The sequence below is a fragment of the Capsicum annuum genome, chromosome 11 (assembly GCF_002878395.1).
Source record: "Capsicum annuum cultivar UCD-10X-F1 chromosome 11, UCD10Xv1.1, whole genome shotgun sequence".
NCBI classification, from domain to species: Eukaryota; Viridiplantae; Streptophyta; class Magnoliopsida; order Solanales; family Solanaceae; genus Capsicum; species Capsicum annuum.
The window spans coordinates 102,542,614-102,554,606 of record NC_061121.1 but is presented as its reverse complement, the minus strand read 5'-3'; the positions used below and the strand labels follow the sequence as shown (position 1 = coordinate 102,554,606).

Sequence of the window (11,993 nt, the reverse complement as noted above, 5' to 3'; positions counted from 1 at the left end):
ATGTTTATATTTGTAGGACATGCAATGAAGATTCAACAAATTACTATACGTCATATATCATGAAGTAATAACTACTCAATGAGTAAAATCAAAAGAAAATGCAATTACATTATCACTAACTTGAAGATTCAAGGCCTTTGTTTCAATGACAAGTCAGTGGAGAACATATAAGAAGCGAACAAGTGGTAATCATTATTGAACAACTTTAAGATATGCATAGTCACGAATAGAGAAACTAATCAGATTGCTAAACATATGTTTAAGAATTTAAACTAGGACAACATCTGATGCAACTCCAACAAAATAAAAAGACAGAGAAAAGGAACCATCTCTCAAAATAAACTTAACGTCAGACAAATGAATTGTAACACACTCCTGTTTCCACAACATTTTTATATTTACTTATTCATTTACAACTTACTGTCGTGAAAATTAAGACAAAAGAGGGAAATTAATGCTAGAGAGCAATGAGAAAATATGATAAGAGTTTTATATAGTTACCAGTCATGGTATATGCCAATTAGGCCTCGATCATATATTACACCAAGAGTGTTCCTTTCATCTATAGTTGTCATAAAATTAATGATCCATGCCTTAGATGATTCTAGTGCTGCAGCAAAACTTCCTAGGTCAACATTCATATCTAGTACATTGCGACTAAGTTGCTCAAACTCTCCAAAAATATTGCCGCACTTGTGTCGGATCCTTCAAAAATACACTATTTTTGAAGGATCCGACAAGTATCTGTAGACATTTTTTGAAGAGTCCGAGCAACTTAGCATTATGATACCTCCTAGCCTTCCATGCTTTTTCCACAACTTGTTGTCCTCCTGGAATGATTCAACAGAGACTCCAGGAAAAGATCCACTTGCTATTCTTGGAGGAATAACATTAAGTCTCTCCAAAAATGGCTTGAGGTCTTCCCCAGAAACTTGATCTGAATTAGTTGTTTCAGGATATGGAGTTACACATGCCTCCATCTTTTTATACCTATAGCAATAGATTGGCTGAGTATTATGTAATCAGATGGAAACCAAAAACTTATCACCGAAGTTGTAGAGAACTCAAAATCCCCAGATCCCCTTTTAGTTTTCAAGAACTAATGCTATTCAGTACTTTTAATAAAGCAGTGTTGCACGCGTATTTCATAAGAGGCCATTTAGCACACACTTTGTTGTTTTCAACATATCATAATCACTAAAAGAAGGGAAGGGAGCTATTTTTGCATGGAACAACAAGTGCTTGTAGGTAAGTAACATGCTTGGCCACAGAAAATGAAAGACACAGGACACAACAACAAAATACAAGGATAAATATATTCCAAGAGAATTCAAGCTATTAGTTATTATCCCCTTTGATTACTAAACATATTTCAATGTAATCAATAACCTCTGCCACTCAAAATATTTAAGAGCAAAGACTTGAACTAAAGGATTGGCAAAAATAATAAGAGGCTTCCTCTATAACTTCTATTATACTTGCCAATTACAGCTTTGCGCATCCATTAAATAACACCACAAAGAAAAAGAAAATCCTCATTTATTTGGCAATTTGATAACTGAAATGTTCGTATGAAAAACATCATAAGGCGCATGGAACTTCTTTTTTGAATTCGCGTGGTCACATAGAGTTACACGAGAATCTAGTTCACTACAGTACTCATAGTTTACTCGTTTTCTCCATAAAGCTACAAAAATAGCATAAAACAGCATCTGAACTAACCCCACGAGACAAAAAACATCCAAAATAGCAAGAAAAAAAATACTAAATTAAACCCCTACACACTTAACAGCTTATGCCGAGAGAAAATTCCAAAATAGGAATTGAAAAAATTAGGTCGAAATCATCAATTAGAAGAATAGCCTAACCTTAAAATCCCCAAATTAAAGAAGAATACTCCAAAACAGCAAATGGGTTAGCTCCGAAACACCAAAAAACACTAACAGATTCCTGCTCGAAATTTCACTATGAGATTGATAGCTCTAAATGGATCAAAATTTCACTAAGAGGTCAAAATTTCCCTAACAGATTACTGTTCAGGGAAGATTGTTGTTTGCCATAAGATTAATTTCACTAAGAGCTTGAAATTTCACCTTCGAAATTTCACTATGAGATTTGAAAGCTTGTTGTTTAAGAAAATTTCACAATCGCACTCGGATCTTGTGTGTTTGAAATCGCAAGAGAAATAGAGCTTTATTACGAGCTGCGAAGAGCTTGTTTGTTTGAAACAGCAAGAGAAATTGGGGTTTTAGCTTAACCTTTTGTTCTATTGAGAAAGATAAAACATGTTTTGATGAAGTGAAAAAAAAAATTGGCGGACCATGTGTGAAAAATTACGGAGGGAATTACTAATTATCTATTACAACGGTTAATTTTTTCACTAAGTGTTACCATAGATGTTTTTATAGCAACAGTTCCAACATCATTGTTGTACATATACCTATTGCAATGGTTCATTTTCAATAGTGACGGTCATAGCGCTAAGTCGTAGCAATACAACTATTTATTTATGGCAACAGTTGGAAGCATTGCCATAGATAGTCTATAGCAACGCATTTGCAATCGTCGCCAAAAGTTTCGTTGCCATAGACCCAATTTCTGGTAGTGCAAGTAAGGTCCGGCATATCGGGGACTGAGCTTCCCCTTCTTCCCAAACCACATCACTCCCTTCATGGGAGATATCTTTAAGAATACCCAATCACCAACATCAAACTCTAACTCCCTACGTCTCATGTACGCATAGACTTTTGGAAGCTTTGGGTAGTTTTAAGCCTTTCCCTTATTACCTTCACCTTCTTCATAGCCCAATGAACCAAATCAGGACCAAACAACCCAGCCTTACTAACTTCAAACCACCCTATAGGAGAACGACATCTACTACTATACAAAGCCTTAAATAGAGCCATCCGAATGCTGGAATGATAGTTATTATACGCAAACTCTATGAGAGGCAAATGATCAACCCAACTACCACCGAAGTCAATAACATAAGCCCCTTAGCATATCCTCTAAGTTCTGAATGGTCCTCTCCGCTTGTCCATCTGTCTGAGGGTGGAAAGCGGTGCTAAGGTTCACCTTAGTCCCCAAACCTCTCTAAAAAGAATGCCAAAAGTATGATGAGAACTGCATACCTCAATCAGATATGATAGAAATAGCTACACCATGCAACTTGACGATCTCCTGAATAAAAAACATAGCATAGTTCTCTGCAGAAAAATTAGTCCTCACAGGCAAGAAATGAGTAAACTTGGTCATCCTATCCACGATGATCCAAATTGAATCAAACTAACTACGAGACTGCAGAAGATTGATAACAAAATCCATACTAATCACTTTTCATTTCCATACAGGTAACTCAATCTCTTAAGATAATACACCAGGCCTCAAGTGTTAGACCTTCACTTGGAGACAAAACATACACTTAGCTATGAAATTTTACACATCTCTCATGTTATTCCATCGAGAAATCTCCTTCAAGTCATGATACATCTTCGTTGAACCAAGATAAATGATATACCTCGACTTATGAGCCTCAGCCAAAATTCTTTTCTACAACCCATCGACAGCGGGAACACATAACCTACCTTGGTACCTCAAGATAGCATCACCACCAATCTTAAAAGCCAAGACTTTCTACTGACCCACCTCATCCTTAATTTGTATCAAGGTAGGATATACCGTCGGGTATTAGTCAAGCCAAAAGACATAACCAGAAACTCATATTGGATATATCGGGTACGAAAAATAGTCTTAGGGATATCCACCTCCCTAATATTCAGCTGATGATAACCTAACTGAAGATCAATCTTAGAGAAATATCTAGCACCCTGAAGCTGGTCAAACAGATCATCAATCCTAGTAAGAGGATACCTATTCCACTACAATAATTTTGGCCTAAGGCCACATTAAACCTGAGCCACACTTTACAAATGTGGCCTATACCATTAAACACCATGCTTTTAAAGCGTAACCTTAGTTTTTAACTTCTGGCCACATTACTTTTGGCAACGCTTTAAAAGCGTGGTCTTTAATGATATAGACCACACTTTAGAAATATTTTCAAATCATGATATAATTGACAACGCTTATTCACATATATGGCTACATTTTTAAGTGTAATATTATTGTAATTTAAAAGACAACATTTTTAAAATATGACCTAAAATTTTCATTAAAATTTTCTCTCCCTCCCAAATATTTCAATTTGCCTCCAACTTATAATTAGCCAAAAAAAACTGAGTATTTTAAAAATTTAAAACCCTACGCTATCATTTCATATAGAAAAAGGTGAAGGTGTTGGTGGAGTTTTGGGTGGTGGAGGTGGAGGTTATATTGGTAAGTTGAGTCAGGGATTGAGGACGATTAGGTATTATGGTGATGTAGTATGGTAGCAGGGAAGGGCGAGGAACCAGATGAGTCAATTTGGGTGCTCGTCGGAGAAACTAGCGGCGGAATTGCTATGGCTTGCTCAGAAGATGGTAGCTTGTGTTTGTGTTGATGAAGCTGTTTATATGTAGGCTTTGGCTTCGCATGTGGCTTGGCTTGCTCTTTCTGCTGAACCGCGGCTTCAGGGGTCTCTTGTTAAGGTTTCAGGTAGTTGTCTATCAAATATTCTTTCATTGAAATTTCTATTTTTCGTGTTCTTTTTATTGTATGTGCAGTTATGGATCTGTTTTGGATTAAAGAATAGTTGTCATTGTTGTATGTAGAGACTTGGAGCATATAAATGAAACTGAATTGACAAAATATGTACGGAGAACTCATTCTATATGAATTATGATCTTCTAGCGAATTAGTATGTCAAATTGTCTATACTCGTCTAAAGATCTGCCCATTGTATTTGCACGACAGTGGGTAAAATTACAGTGTATCATAGAAAATTTGATCAAGGTTCAAAAAGTTACTAAATTTTTACTAAAATAAAAATTAAATTTTATATATATATATATATCAATCATTCCACTTGATATTTCTGTGATCACTGTAGATGTACTGAATTCGGACATCCTTTTCGTTGTTTTATCAATTTTTGATTGGTTTTAGGAATTTATTGGTTCTTTTGAGTTTTGGAATTTTTGGGGTTTATGGGGTTTATGGTGTAGATGTTCACTGCCTAGTGATAGAGGATTCTGGGTAAGTAGCTTTTCTTTCTCATTTCTAGTTAGCCTGTTTAAGTTGGATGGTTTTTTACATTCCTATGTTTTGTGCTAGTGAGGAGATAATCATCCACCTTTCATGTTAGTGCACATATTTCTATTCTCAGGGATAAAACATACATCGTCACATTGTAGCTATCAGCATAATTAGCAGTCTAGTGCTTAAACTTATATCAGGTTAACATATACCTCAAAAGTTGCTATTCCTCTACTTTTCTTGCTACTTATAGCTGACTTGATTAGCTGAACACATTTTCGAAGATGATTTTTACTCTTCACATGTTTTGATATCATGAGTAGGTAAATTCATCTAATAATTTTGGTGGGACTGAGAACTGAATGTGAGATAATCGTTAACCGATGACTATTGAACTTTTTTATTAACTGAACTTGATATGAAAGTAGTTTCTCGCCTATTAATTTTGACAGCATTGGAGTCCAGTCAGGCAAGGCTGCTGGAATGAAGGTAGAAGCTGTGCCATCTTTCCATTCTGAATATAGATTGATATTCAATAGCTGATTCAAGCTTCGTTGACTCCTAGAGTTAGATCCAGAACTGTGGGATCTCCCACCATTTGTTGATTGTATGCTTCTTTCCAGTATGCTTACTTTATACTCTAGTCTTGCAAGTCCTGCTAGCATGATTCAACTTTTATTATTTAATGATTGCAGGGGTTGTCATGTGTTGCTGATTGAACCTGTTTCTTTCAGAGGTCTTTACAAAAATGGCCTACTTCATGATGTTGCAGGTTTTGGACAAGCCTCATGCCCTCCCTCCCCGATTCCTTCTTATTTTTTATATTAGACTCTCAGAACTCGTGCCATACTCCTTCAATCACATCACTATATCTTGTTATTAAACTTCTTATTGTTTAAGTAAAATTACTAACTAAAGATCATATCCAGATGTCGGTCCATCTACTCTACCCGATCAAATGCTTGGATTTTATTTTGGTTAGGCAAAACCTGAGGCATATGAGTTTATAAAGATTGTTCTTGGAATTGGTTAGGAAGAGGGCAACTACAATTCTAAGAGAAAGACGGTGAGTAAAGTTTACTGGTTTTCTATAGCAGAATAAAAAGTTCCAGTAATCTTCTTCAGTCATTTTAATTCTTCATGAATAATATTACTTGTAATTAGAATTTCTCTATTTGCATAGTCTAATTCCTAGAGTCTAGACATGTTACCATCAGTTTAAGATTTTCTTTAATGATTTTAGCTGTAAGTTAAAAGTAAGATTTTCCTTCATATCTAGTTACATCCTGTTTTGACCGTCATTGGTGTTCCTCAGTGTACTTAGAAGCTATTTAAATAACTTGTTCTGTCTAAAAAAAAACTTTGCACTTTAATCTATTCTCCTATTCTCTCCAGAAAACTTAAAGTAATTCACATTTTATCTATAATTCTTCTTTGTGCTGGATGTAACAATAGGATTGATGTTGTGTTTCAAATAATTCATTATTTTGTAGTGAGTGATACAACTCTGAAACCAGTTGTATATTGATATGCATGAGTAATGTGTTTTTCCTGTGGCAGCTTCATTGGTCTTGGTTGTGTTCATATAGATTCAAATTGAAAATCAAGCTCATTGCTAATCCATTATTTTTACCTCTTTGGTTAAGGTACAACAAAATGGAGACATGCATAACACCTAACAATGGCAACAGTGAGATTCTGCAGAGACTATTTCTTCTACAGAATGCATTTACTGCTGCTTTGGAGTCACTACAACATTTTTGTCTTTTGACCGCACTAAATGTGAGCAGTGGTAAAACTTGCCCTGTGGCTTTACTGGAAAATCTCAGGGAATGACATTGTTCACGCCTATGCAAAGGTATGTTTTTATTATCCTTTACCATCTAGCTTCCATGTCTTCTTCTGATGATCGATTTGCCTAAATTGTCGATGTATTTATCTGGATCGCTATTTCGATGTGGTTACTAATGTAGTCGGGTTGTTATTGTGTTCACCTCTTTTCTTGCTCAAAACTAAATCTAAAGTCTAGTGAAGCCATGTAGGGCTATTTCGATTCACTAGCATTGTTGTTGTTGTGTTAATCTCTTTTCTTGCTCAAAACTAAATCTAAAGTCTAGTGAAGCCGTGAGTGGCCTATTTCGATTCACTAGCACCTTGTTGTTCATCTTGTTGCTCTTGTGTTGGCTTGAATCGCCTGATACACACTTAATTTTGTATCAATATGTTATTAATTTGTTGAACTTAATTTGATAGTTGTAGTAAGTTAGCAAAAACATCTAGATGCTCTATCTTTGTTGTTTGTCTTTCCCTTAAGTATCCTAAAATCCATTCATGCTGTGTAACCATAATTGATCCCGCAAAACCACTTTCTTAATAAGAGTAAAACTTAATGGCCACTGTTAAGTAAACAACCTTCTAACCTTATCACCTTAGCCTTAACGGCCACCGTTTAAAGCCTAATCTATACATAAAACTTAGCAGACACTGTTTAATAAACAACCTTATAACCTTAACGGCCACCGTTTAACCTTATAACCTTATATTAGGAAACAACCTTATAACCTTAACGGCCACCATTTAACCTTATAACCTTTTATTAGGAAACAAACTTATAACCTTAACGGCCACCGTTTAACCTTATAACCTTTTATTAGGAAACAACCTTATAACCTTATAACCTTAACGGCCATCGTTAAGTAAACAACCTTATAACCTTAGCCTTAATGGCCATCGTTTAAAGCCTAATCTATACATAAAATTTAATGGCCACCATTTAATAAACAACCTTATAACTTTAACGGCCACTGTTTAACCTTATAATCTTATATTAGGAAACAACCTTATAACCTTATAACCTTAGCCTTAACAGCCACCGTTTAAAGCCTAATCTATACATAAAATTTAGCGGCCACCGTTTAATAAACAACCTTATAACTTTAACGGCCACCGTTTAACCTTATAACCTTATATTAGGAAACAACCTTATAACCTTATAACCTTAGCCTTAATGGCCAACATTTAAAGCCTAATCTATACATTAAACTTAATGGACATCGTTTAATAAACAACCTTATAACCTTAACGACCACCGGTTAACCTTAAAACCTTATATTAGGTAACAGCCTTATAACCTTATAACCTTAACGACCACCATTTAGTAAACAACCTTATAACTTTAACGGCCACTGATTAGCCTTATAACCTTATATTAGGAAACAACCTTATAACCTTAGCCTTAACGACCACTGTTTAAAGCCTAATCTATACATAAAACTTAACGAACATCGTTTAATAAACAACCTTATAACCTTAACGGCCACCGGTTAACCTTAAAACCTTATATTAGGAAACAACCTTATAACCTTAACGACCACCGTTTAACCTTATAACCTTATATTACAAAACAACCTTATAACCTTAACGGCCACCGCTAAGTATACAACGTTATAACCTTAGCCTTAACGGCCACCGTTTAAAGCCTAATCTATACGTAAAACTTAATGGCCACTGTTTAAAGCCTAATCTATACATAAAACTTGGTTCTAGCTTATGCACTACTACTAAAAAAATTAACTGTCACCTGTCTGTAATTCCCTTGTTTCTGAAACTAAAGATGCTTCAGGTTCTTTCTCTTTTTCATCTAATAGTGACTATATTTGTGTTGTATCATCGTATAGTCTGGGTATATAAAGTCATAAAACATGTTTCAAGTTGTGACTTAAAGAGGTAATTGTATTATTTATAATGTTTGTTGCCTACTTGACTTTTCCAAGATCACGCTAAAAGAATAAAAGTAAAGGTATGAGATCAAAGGTTTGTTATACTTCTTTGTTTATTGCCACCTTTTTTCTAAATTTGTCATCATGAAAATAGGACGCGATGAAAATTGAAAATTAATTTAATTATCTATTAGGCAACACAAAGTTTCTGACGATTAAAGTTGTCCATAGGCCATTGTCATTTGCATGCTTTATTCTTTACCTGCTACATACTTTTATTTCTCCTCTTATTCTTCTGTATGCGTAAAAGGACTTCTTGTTGTCAGTTCAATCAGTTGAACAAACACTTTCATGGATAATGCCATTTGAAATATCCACTTTCTATTTCACCCACTGATGTAAGAAACTGTAAGAACACGACATATGTAAAATAATAAACCTTCATTCTGGATATTTTCATAACTAATAGTGTTTCGTGTTCCACTTGTTTTCAGCTGCAGCTGAGTAAGACATATATAACAAGCACCTGCAATGGGTTCTATAGATTGGCTTAAGAATGTAATCAGTATGAGAAAGGCAAAGGTTGGCTTAAAAATTTCAGGTAGACTCTTAACTCAAGTAAGCAGCTATCCTGGGATTAGTTATCTATCCCTCATACCAAATGCCTCCTAAGTGGTACACAAGCTTGTAAGAACTTCTCAATTATATTAACTCATGTTTGTTGTAGGTGTATATCATCAATTCATTTAGTTCCATATCAATTTCTTTGAAAGAGCAGTTAACTCAAATAATTTCACCGGTGAGATCCCACCAATTCTTGGCAATCTGTCAAAACTCTACTGGCTTGATCTAGCAGATAATGTTAACAGGATCGATTCCCATTTCAACCTTCTGAAGAAAGCAGAACACTTGTGAGTAAACTTTATCTATTCGTATTACGTGCTGTCCTTTTCAACTGATAGGAAATCAAAAGAATGTTGTATTACAGGATTGAAAAAAACTTTGGATTCACATACTTCCTCATATCAAGATTGAATAAATTTTCGTATATTTGTGAGCATTATTTTACTTTGTTTGTTTCATTTTGTATGTGTAGGATCAATGTGGGGCATCAAATTTGAATGGTGGGGCCACAATTCAACTTGACCGAGATTGAAGTGAATAATGAATTTTTGAAATATTTTGATATACGTTTATATACATTTGGTTTTGTGTGGAACTTGATACAATTTTTTTATTATGTTGCTTTCTTATTAGTATGTAAATGACATATTTTTTTGAAATCAAATCCATGCACTTCAATTATTTATTAGGTTATTAGTGCATGCGTGAGATTATATATAAATATGTATGTTTATGTAATGTGCTTAGTGATACATATATTTCGATCAAAATAATTATTTTTCAATTAGAAATTACGTACGAACATTTGATATGTCTAATGCCATTTCAGTGTAGTTTGAAATGTCAAATTTTAGGAAATATTGTTACACTTCAAAAGTGTGGCTAAAACATGCTTACACTTTACAAGTGTTGTCATAGAGGATGTATAAAAGGCTACGTTTTTGAGGTGTGGCTAGTAATAAAGAAAAGGCAACATTTTTTACGTGTTGTTATAGAGGTGTTACAAAAGGCTATGGTTGTGAAGCATGCCCAATAATGAACCAAAGCCAACATTTTTTAAGTGTTACTATAGAGGTACTACAAAAGGCTACACTTGTGAAGCGTGACCATAGCAAAACAAAGGCAACACTTGTAAGTGTAGCGTTATTAAATAAAAGTGTTGCCAATGACAAGCTATAAAGCATGGCCTTTATACCTTAATGGCCACGCTTTTTAAATGTAGCTGATATGGCAACACTTGAAAAGTGTGGCCTTTGAGCAAAGGTTATGCCTTTTTAGGCCACCCCCCAAAAGTGTTGTCCTTTGATCAAAGGCCACACTTTCTGCTATTTTAGGACACACTTGACAAGAGTAGCCTGAGGCCAAAAATATTGTAGTGTTCTTTACAGTCACCTTATTCAATTGGTGGTAGTCTATGCATATACGAAGTGACCCATCCGTATTACGTATGAATAGAACAAGATAACCCCAGAGAGTCACACTAGGGCGGATAAAACCCTAATTAAGAAAATCTTTAAACTGCTCCTTAAGTTCTTTCAACTCAGTAGGAGCCATTCTATATGGAGGAATAGAGATAGGATGAGTATTTGGTAAAAGGTCAATTCCAAAATCAATTTCCCTATTGGGAGGAATACCAGGAAGGTCACTAGGAAAGATCTCAGGAAATTCATTAACCACGAGAACAGATTGCAACGAAGGACCCTCTGAGTTAGAATATTTAACCTAGACCAAATGATAAAGACACCCCTTGGAAATTAATTTTTGGGCTCTAAGATAAGATATGAACCTCCTCTTAGGCACTAAGGAACTCCCTTTCCATTTTATAACCAGCTCCTTAGGATATTTCAAAAGAACCTTACGGGTCTGACAATCTAAAGAGGCATAGCACAAATGGAGCCAATCCATCCCCAAGATAACATCAAAATTTAGCATATATAACTCTATCAAATCCACCAAGGTCTCCCTACCACAGATCGATACCACACAACCCCTATAAACTCTTCTAGCAACCATGAAATCACCCACCAGGGTAGACACTGAAGAGGGGTCTGAAATACACTCAGAACCAAAATCAAAATAAATAGCCACATAAGGGGTTACATAAGAAAGAGTAGAACTTGGATCAAGAAAACAATACACATCACGAGAAAAAAGTTGTAATGTACAAGTGACAACATTAGGAGAGACTCAAATTCCTGATGGGTGGTAAGAGCATACAGATGATTCGAACCAGAACCGATACTTGAAGTAGATACTTTTGGTCTAGGAGCTGAAGAAGTAGCAACATGGACCTTATTAGCTCCAGAAGTAACCCCTAAAGGACAACCCCGCTGTATACGACCAAGATGACCACACTTAAGGTACTTATTTCTTCCCTTATCACACACTCCATAATGTAATTGCCCATAAAAATGATAAGAAGGATATGATGGGGTCGACTTAGCTCCACTAGCTTAAGACTGGGCACCTTGTGCCCTAGAACACTATTAGTTTGAAAGCGATGATCACCAGACGACT

General features: G+C 35.3%; 2 long non-coding RNA genes across 4 annotated transcripts; one reads left to right on the top strand and one right to left on the bottom strand.

The window, feature by feature from the left end:
• Positions 1–378: 378 nt before the first annotated feature.
• Positions 379–2,656, bottom strand: LOC124888479. The gene is made up of 2 exons (XR_007046735.1): positions 1,869–2,656; positions 379–990 (listed from the first exon to the last, which is right to left on the bottom strand). It is a non-coding gene; the product is annotated as an uncharacterized LOC124888479 (long non-coding RNA).
• Positions 2,657–4,205: 1,549 nt separating this feature from the next.
• On the top strand, positions 4,206–10,166 carry LOC107877922. 3 transcript variants are annotated; one of them, XR_007046733.1, is made up of 9 exons: positions 4,207–4,593; positions 5,586–5,622; positions 5,699–5,740; positions 5,829–5,905; positions 6,063–6,199; positions 6,780–6,991; positions 9,347–9,453; positions 9,580–9,763; positions 9,949–10,166. It is a non-coding gene; the product is annotated as an uncharacterized LOC107877922 (long non-coding RNA). The 3 variants fall into 3 exon arrangements; XR_007046732.1 differs by having other exon boundaries at positions 4,206–4,593; positions 5,586–5,740; XR_007046734.1 differs by lacking the exon at positions 5,699–5,740 and having other exon boundaries at positions 4,208–4,593.
• The last annotated feature ends 1,827 nt before the right edge of the window (positions 10,167–11,993 follow it).